The following is an 8,926-nucleotide window of genomic DNA, read 5'->3' on the forward strand; positions in this document are numbered from 1 at the left end:
GTTAATCTCTGATGTTACATAGACGTTGATTAAAGGTTAGACTCCCAATGTTGGATACCAGTTGTATTTTGGTTGTAAATGAAAGTTTGTCTGACGTCCTAACCTAACGTTGGTTAGACGTCAGAACCTGATGTTGCTTTGACGTCGTAACCTGATGTTGGTTTGACATCTTAAACTAACGCCGATTTAACATTAATCTCTGATGTTACATAGACGTTGATTAAAGGTTAGACTCCCATCGTTGGATACCAGTTGTAAATGAAAGTTTGTCTGACGTCATAACCTAACGTTGGTTAGACATCGTAACCTGATGTTGGTTTGACATCTTAAACTAACGTCGATTTAACGTTAATCTCTGATGTTATATAGACATTGATTAAAGGTTAGACTCCCAACGTTGGATACCAGTTGTATTTTCGTTGTGAATGAAAGTTTGTCTGACATCATGACCTAACGTTGGTTAGACGTCATAACCTGATGTTGGTTTGACATCTTAAACTAATGTTGATTTAATGTTAATCTCTGATGTTACGTAAACGTTGATTAAAGGTTAGACTCCCAACGTTGGATGTTGAAAAAGAAAGTTTGTCTGACGTCATAACCTAACGTTGGTTAGACGACATAACCCGATGTTGGTTTGATGTCATAACCTGATGTTGGTTTGACATCTTAAACTAACGTTGATTTAATGTCAATCACTGATGTTACTTAGACGTTGATTAAAGGTTAGACTTCCAACGTTGGATACCGGTTGTATTTTGGTTGAAAATCAAAGTTTGATTGACGTCATAACATAACATTTGTTTGATGTCAATCTCTAATGTTATGTAGACGTTGATTAAAGGTTAGACTCCCAACGTTGGGTTTTTAAGTTTGATTGACGTCATGACCCAACATTGGTTTGATGTCAATCTCTGATGTCATGTAGACATTGATTAAAGGTTAGACTCCCAATGTATTTTTGTTGAAAAGTAAATCGGATTGACGTCATAAGGCAAACATTGATTTGATGTAAGCATCTGATGTTATCTTGACATTGAATTTTGGTTGGTCTCCTAACGTTGGATAAAAGTTATTTTAGTTGAATAAAATTGGACTGACATAATCCAACGTCAGCTTGATGTTAATCTCAGATGTTATGTAGACGATTACTGGTTCAACTCCAAATTTGGATACAAGTTCTAATTTGGTTAAATGAACATAACCCAACGTTGGCAAGACGTCATCCTCCAATGTTGGTTAGACATGTAAGCAAGAGGTGCATTGCTGTCAAAACCCAACATTAGGTTGACATCAATGACCAAAGTTGGAAATGCAAAACATCAGAGGGCGTGAAAACCAACGCTAACATCACATCAACTTCCAGACATATGACAGTATGACACCAAATTGTGTCAAGTACTGAATAGTGAATAGAGGGTAGCTCACACAGCAGTCACTAGGTCTGATTAAGCTTGATCCAGAAAAGAACATAACAGTTCACCTTTTTTTTACCTTAACACTGGACAAATAAAGAAATACATTAAATAATAGCACAGCCTACCTCAGAGAGAACTTCCAGACAGTTTCCTTTTTACTTGCATATGTCCCACAACAACAACAAAATTATTAATAAAATATATTCCGGTGTGTTCACAACAAAAATATAATAATTAAAAAATATAATCCAGTGAGTTCACAACAACAAAAATTATTTAAAAAAATATATTCCGGTGAGTTCACAACTACAAAAAATAATTAAAAAAATGTATTCCGGTGAGTTGCCAGATTAAACTGTAGGTCCAAACAGAACTACCAAGATCCCCCAGAATTCACAGTGTCAGTTCAATCAGTTCTGAGTGCATGCGTTTGTGTCCCCCGCTGCCTCCTCTTGCCTGCATGTCCAGTGAGCTACCAGGTTTTAGGTCCAACCAGAACTAATTCAAGTTATATCAGTCCATAGTGTCCCTCTTGAAATGGACAGTTCCCCTGTGTCTCCCGCCTCTGCTGCTTTAGGTTGTCCTCTGCTTCTGGGTTGAACGTCATGACGGCATCTGTAGAAAAAGAGAATACAAAATATGTAACATGCTGTCATAACCTTACACCACCACATTGTCATGTTTTGCAAATTAAATTATTTACAGGTGTGTCTACAAGGTCACAATGCATACAAAAACTTGAAAACTTCACATCATGTTCACCCTCATAACCTTAAAATAACAAGAGTTCAGTTGGTTAAGCAGGCCCTCACCCAGAAGAATTAAATTGTAAGACACTGAAAACCACAGAACACCCAAACCTTATACTGTGTTATGCTGTGCATTACTTCTTACTTACTTAAAAAGCTTGGTCACAGAGGTGCTTCTTCTCTCCATCCTCTCAACGACTGGACCCAAGCAGACACATCACGCCAGCTAAGAGAGAGAGAAGAAAGAAGGAAATAGGTTAGACCAGGGTTTCCTAAAGTGGGTGCTGTTGCACCCTAGGGTGCCTTGATGCCAGTCCAGGGGTGTCTCAGAATAATCTGATCATCAATATCACTACATCAATATCAGTTCACTAAGTAAAACTGACCTGATTTGTGAGGAGTTATTTTTCCATCTACGGCCAACTCTCTTCTGCAAAAATAGCAGATCTACAAGCTCACAACATGTCACGACGCGCTGTGAGCTTGTAGATCGGCTATTTTTGGTGAACCTTCCTCCCAGAATAGGGATGCTGGGGTTCAAGTGGTTAAACATAAAGTATAAAGTTATTTTCAGTCAAGTTCTAATGGAAACTGATATTTCTCCAATGGTGTAAGATTCAAAATATTTACAGTGTACTTCAAGGGTGCTGTGGATTAAAATATTATTTACAGGGGCGAGGTGACCCGAGTCAAAAATGTTTGAAACCCCCTGGGTTAGACACCAAATCAAAGACACTTGCCATTGTATCAAAGGGAAGGACATGTTTTGCCCAATTACATTATTTACAGATTGGTGTGTGCCAATTGTCTGTCCTTGGTCAACATGAAGTTACCTTGTATTGCTCTAAAATACATCAGTCTTCTCCAAAGCCACCTTCCTTTTCCCCCTTCATGTGGTTACCGAAGAGCCTGAAGAAAAACATATTACATTTTTGTGAACAATATAGTAGGGTAAGGTTCTTTTGTAAACATGGCATATAATCTCTTGATCCCTTGTTGATCTTTTTTAAACCCTCTACACCAAATCTGCTCAGCAACAGCAGGTCTATAAGCTACATTCATGCAAAATTGTATTTATTTATTTTCACATAATTTTCACATATCATGACATTGTCATAAGAGGGGGTTCCAGTGGTTAAGCTGCGAAAAAATGAAAACATGCAGACAGGCCATCGCCTAGAATAATTAAACAAATAATTATGCAGACACTGAAAACCACATCACACAAGGGTTAATTCATATTGTATGTTGAAACATGCAGAGAGGGAAGCAAGCACATCTCCAAAGATTTACAGGTGCCGAACCAAGGAATATATAATATACACACCATGGAAGGAGGAGGTTCACACACTGTTCCAGAGCTCCAGTAAATAGTTTATTAGGATAGAATAATAACTATTTACCGGAGCTCTGGAACAGTGTGCGAACCTCCTCTTCTTCCATGTTGAAACATGCACTTTATACTGTGACTCATATAAAGCCTACCAAGGTCTTAAAAGCTTGGTCATCACAGAGATGTTGCTCCTCTCTCCATCCTCTATCCTGTCAACCACTGGCACCAGGTCCGAAAGGACTATCAGACACGTCACGCCACCTGAGAGAGAAAGAGAGGTTAGACACCCAATCAAAGCGTTATAATTTTCCATCGCACAACAGTTTGTAGATTGGCTATTTAGTACAAAACAATGATCAGACTACCTGGTTGTTATCTCCCAAGAGTAGAAACCACCATGTCTATCCCAAAGGAAAGGCGGGACAAGCACAGCAGACACCTGAGAGAGAGAGAGAGGGAGAAGTGAAAACAGACTAGTGACTAGTTCATACATGTTTGCTTCCACATAAGACAGGACTGGACACTGCGTCACAAGAACAAGCAGCCACCCAACGTACGGCACCTGAGACACAGAGAGAAAGGAAATAAAATCAGCACAAAAAGAAAGGAAACTTGACTTCGGTCCATTATCTCCCCTTTAATAATACCAATTTGTATTGTTTTATATCATTTTTATCATTGATTCGTCACCTTTACAACAAAGTACAGCTTGTAAGCATCGGGCATTCGAGGCATGAGCTACACAACCTAACGTGTGGGTAGCGCCGATCAAGGTTTTGCCAAAATGGCTTGCAATATTGTTCTGCTGGCATTTACTCTCATTGTGGGCTTCCCTGACACTGAGCTTAAAATTAACAAAGTGTAAAAATGGTCAACATGTGTTGTTTTTTCTTTTCCTTATTACTGTGGGAGAGTGCAATCATTCAATCATTAAAGGGGAGATATAATGGACCGAAGTCACAAAAATAGCTGATCTACAAGCAAACACAATGTGAGGCTGTAGAATGGCTTCTCAGTTCAAATAAATCATTATTAATTAAGTAAATTACCTGGTTGGCTTAGCTCCCAGGATCACCTCATACCACCACAGAGACACCTCATGTAACAGAGAGAGAGTGAAAAAGGAAATGAATAGGTTAGATTTTATCATACTCCATCAAACAACAATGTTGCATTAGACACAAAATTATCTACAAGAACACATTGCATAATATGAGCATGTACAGTATATTATTTAGTACTTGACTAGTTCCTGCAGTGATTGGCTGCAGTAGATTGGCATTCAGACGTGTTTGTAACACCTGTGAAGTGCAGCTTTGGCAGTACAGGGTAAGAAGAGAAGGAGAAGTCTCATGCAAAAGTCATGCTGTATTCTATATTGGATCTTGGATATTATACCACAGGATGAAGATACCTTTTATTTTCCTATTGTGGATTACTACTGGATTTCCTGGATTAAAAAGGACTTTGCTAAAGGGTGGTAAGAGGAGACTTAACCTACCATATTGCATAGACTGGTTTTCTTTTCGACGTTGGAATTTTCTGTTGACAGAAGAAAAACAAAAGTTGAAAGACTACAAAATACATTACAAATGAGCCATGTACCACACACACACACACACACACACACACACACACACACACACACACACACACACACACACACACACACACACACACACACACACACACACACACACTCCTGTTAATCACTTCTAGCTCCCACTCCCACTTTGAGAACCATGGCACAAAATCAGTGTTTGTCAATTATGCATTTGAGCCATGGACCACCATTTAGTGAGATTTAGCCTCTCAGTCTCATACCTAATAATTTAGGAATACAGATCATGTGTAAAAAAAAATTAGCTTGTACATTTGGTTTGATTTTACAGTAATTAAAAGATCTATAGGGGTCCATTTGGTTATCAACTCCCCATCATTTAGCTGGGGACCACCTGGAAGGCTGGAACCAACCTAACATTACTAAACAAACACTATATAAATAGCAATGATTACTGTCACAATAACACTATTTAACTGCTGAATAAATAATGGACCTTGGAAACATTATATAATGGAAACTTTTTTACAGGAATGAGGGTTCCTGTCACATATTAAAAGGGGTCTGCAGCCAAATAGTCATTTTGGATTTTGGGGTCCTTGACATGAAAAGGGCTGAAAACACTGGAGTATGAATTGTAAATAGTGAAGTTGTAAAAAGTACTGGAAGCAAAAGCAATCAATTAAAATAGCTTTACATACCTGTGTCATCTCCCTGCTCCAAAACTCCTTCTCTGTGTGCAAAAAGTCTCCATAATGTAGATGTAATCCCACAAATAGACTGGCAGCAACCTATCTTCCTGTTCAACAATCAACAGTGATTTTATTTAGTTTAGTTTTATCTTAAATCACTTTTAGACAAGCAGCTCTCAATGCTTGCTGTTGATGACAAATTAACTGCTGTGGGCTGTTTGGATTCAAAGTGGGGGTGTGCTCTCAGCAGAGCCAGTGGTAGCTGGCCACATCACAGTCACATGACACACAGCCAATCAGGCATTTGCAATTGCATTGTGGGCAGTGTAGTTGATTTTCAAACTGCTTTCCATAAACACACATATATTGTGTTCCTCTCTGTAACTACAAAGATGGCTCCCTTCATCTTTCATATGTTTCCTCCAAACTATAATATCCCAAAAGATAGGCATTAAAATGTGTTTTAATCAGATTTAATTACAGATGATAATTTGCTTGTATAACCAATGTCTGCCCAACATTATTTTACTAACGTCCACATAACGTTGAAGTCTAACATCATCAGACGTTGATATTTGGTTGGTTTTAGGTTGTGTTGGTAACTAACCAATAACCAACGTCTGTTCAACGTATTATCCCAACGTCAGGTTGTCGTCAGGATGATGTTTTTATTGTATTATACTCATTTCAAGCAGGATGGTTTTATATTAAGCTTCTGAAGCATTGAGGAATACAGTATGGTAGTGGATCTCAAACATTTCAAAGAAGAAACATTTCCATTAGAGAAGATTTTGATGAGTCAAGCAGTGATTCTCAACTATTTTAATTGCAAGAACCCCAGTTTGACATGCATTAGTCTAAGTACGGACCTCCATTTTATGGCATTTCTATCTGAGACCCCAATTTATTGTAAAATCAATGTTAATGGGTCCATTTTGGTTCCATTTGTACACTCTATGAGTTACCCATAAGGGTCCATTTCATTCCTAACTATCATTTAGCAGGGGACCCCCTGGAACTCCCTCAAGGACCCCACTTCGAGAACAAATGCAGTTAATATCAGGTTGCCATTCCATATATCTTTACTGTTTTTAAACCATTAAGACATAAGGTCGATACCTTCTAAAGCCTGACCTAAGTTTTCAGAAAAAAACGCCTGAGGGATAAAACAGGGGTTCCCGTCCATAATGGGTTGTGTATGTTGGGCTGATTTGTACACTTTGTTCTATGTCACATCTATAATGTTTTACATTGATAAACTTCATAGTTAATAGTATGCGGTATTAAACTGTGGATACCCCAGGCTGGCTTGCGGTGGACATTTTTGTCTGAATGATATTTTTGCCATGGAGTGGACAATAATGTTACCAGTAGCACACAAAGAGCCAGTCTCAAATGTCTACTAGCACAGTGGTTCTCAAAGCAGGTTGAGAGGGACCTCAAAGTTCCTTGAATGCGGTTCAAATCGAACATTACAGGTCTGTAACTCTGAGAGTGTATGGAACCAAATGGACCCATAAACACTCTCAGAGTTATGGGTCCTTAAAAATAATAATAATACAAATAAATTGAGAACCACTGTACTAGTGGAATATAGTGTCATACATATCCTGAAGAAACCCTGGAGACTGGGACAGAAATTTAGTCTCATGATCAAAATTACAACATTGTTATTTAAAAACAAAATCTAAAATCTACCATGGTCAAAGGCAAGTCTCGCCACATGTGTCAATGTACAGACATTGATGATCCCTGTGCCAGGAGATATTATGGGATATGTTGTTTTTATCTTTAAATGGGTATACCCCATTTGATGGTGTCCCATAGATGTTCAACAATGACCTATTACAGCTGAGGTCAAGACCTTTCCATTAACAGTTAGCCATTTCTAGCCTATGTAAGCCCTTCTGTGGCTGAATGATATGCCTTTAATCATGGACTCTAGGCAAGATTCAGAGGTCATTGTCACAGCATTCTGCTGTGTACTGTTAGATAAGCATCATGGTGTGCCTATCTGTCTGTCTGTCTTTCTCTCTTTATCGCCCGAGTTTAGGCCACAATGCATTTTGTTATACCCCCACTGAAGAAATATAGGCCTACTTGTCCTCTAAGTTCCTGTCATTTCAGATTAGATACACTAGCTCTTATTTAGGATTCAAAACATTGAAATTGAAATGGTCTTGGACTTTAAGGACAACCCACATTCATTTATAATCGGCACTGTTGCGGCCTATCTTTAGTTTTTTGTTGAGCCAATGTAATGGTACGCTGGACCAATGAAGTGGCTAGTGTCCTCAGGGGTTGCTTATCAAGGAACTTTGACATTCTTGCTAGATACCTTGTTCACTATGTCCATGCCAATAAACTCCCCCGTTATACTGGTCTTGTTCACATCCAAGATTAACTGAATGCTCATGCTTACCTGTAACTACCATTACATTCAGGGGCGGTGACGTTTCAATATTCAAATGGGTGCTCGTTTTTGACCCCGCCCCCCCCCCCCCCCCCGCCCCCGCCCCCGCCCGCCTGCCTGCTCGGCCAGCCGCTTACACAAAATGATAATAATGACCATTGCTATGTTTGGCCACTAGAGGGCACTGAAAACCCACAACGCTAATATGTTCCCCATTTTCAGCAGTTTTGTGACACTTTGGTATCATGCCAATAAAGCTCCTTTGAATTTAATTGAAAACCAATGAAACAGAGCAGCCTGAATTAAAAATGCAGACAGGCCTATACTTGAGTAACTGTAAATGTACAAACGTATTGGTATCAAAATATCCCATTTCATGTCAGCAAAAGAAAAGGCATTTTTTTTTCCATCATTGAGTACTTTATTTACAGTTTGCCAATAGTACAGTGGTACGATAACGATGTCATAAAATGAATGCACTGTAGGAATTTTTTATGACACACGAGCAATCATGACTTTTCAGCAATCAGTGTGTTTCAACATCTTAACACAGTAATTAATGCATGATATTGCACCTACATTAACATGCTACAAGCAGAAACAGACCTTTTTTTTCCCAAGATCTTTGTCTATTTTAATTGTGGAGGAACATGTTTTTTTTTTTTATGTAATATTTTCTGTGTAAAAAGAAAAAGAGAAAAAAAAACCTAATAAATATTGTCAAAAAAAATGTGGATGAAACATCTCTCCCTCCCTGATC

General features: G+C 38.6%; 1 long non-coding RNA gene across 1 annotated transcript; it reads right to left on the reverse strand.

The window, feature by feature from the left end:
• Positions 1 to 330: 330 nt before the first annotated feature.
• LOC308286796 lies at positions 331 to 5,862 on the reverse strand. The gene is made up of 7 exons (XR_013962125.1): positions 5,763 to 5,862; positions 4,550 to 5,042; positions 3,866 to 3,939; positions 3,653 to 3,761; positions 3,001 to 3,076; positions 2,317 to 2,393; positions 331 to 2,033 (listed from the first exon to the last, which is right to left on the reverse strand). It is a non-coding gene; the product is annotated as an uncharacterized lncRNA (long non-coding RNA).
• Between the last annotated feature and the right edge of the window lie 3,064 nt (positions 5,863 to 8,926).

Source organism: Nannobrachium achirus (genome assembly GCF_963921795.1).
Source record: "Nannobrachium achirus genome assembly, chromosome: 6".
Taxonomy (NCBI): Eukaryota; Metazoa; Chordata; class Actinopteri; order Myctophiformes; family Myctophidae; genus Nannobrachium; species Nannobrachium achirus.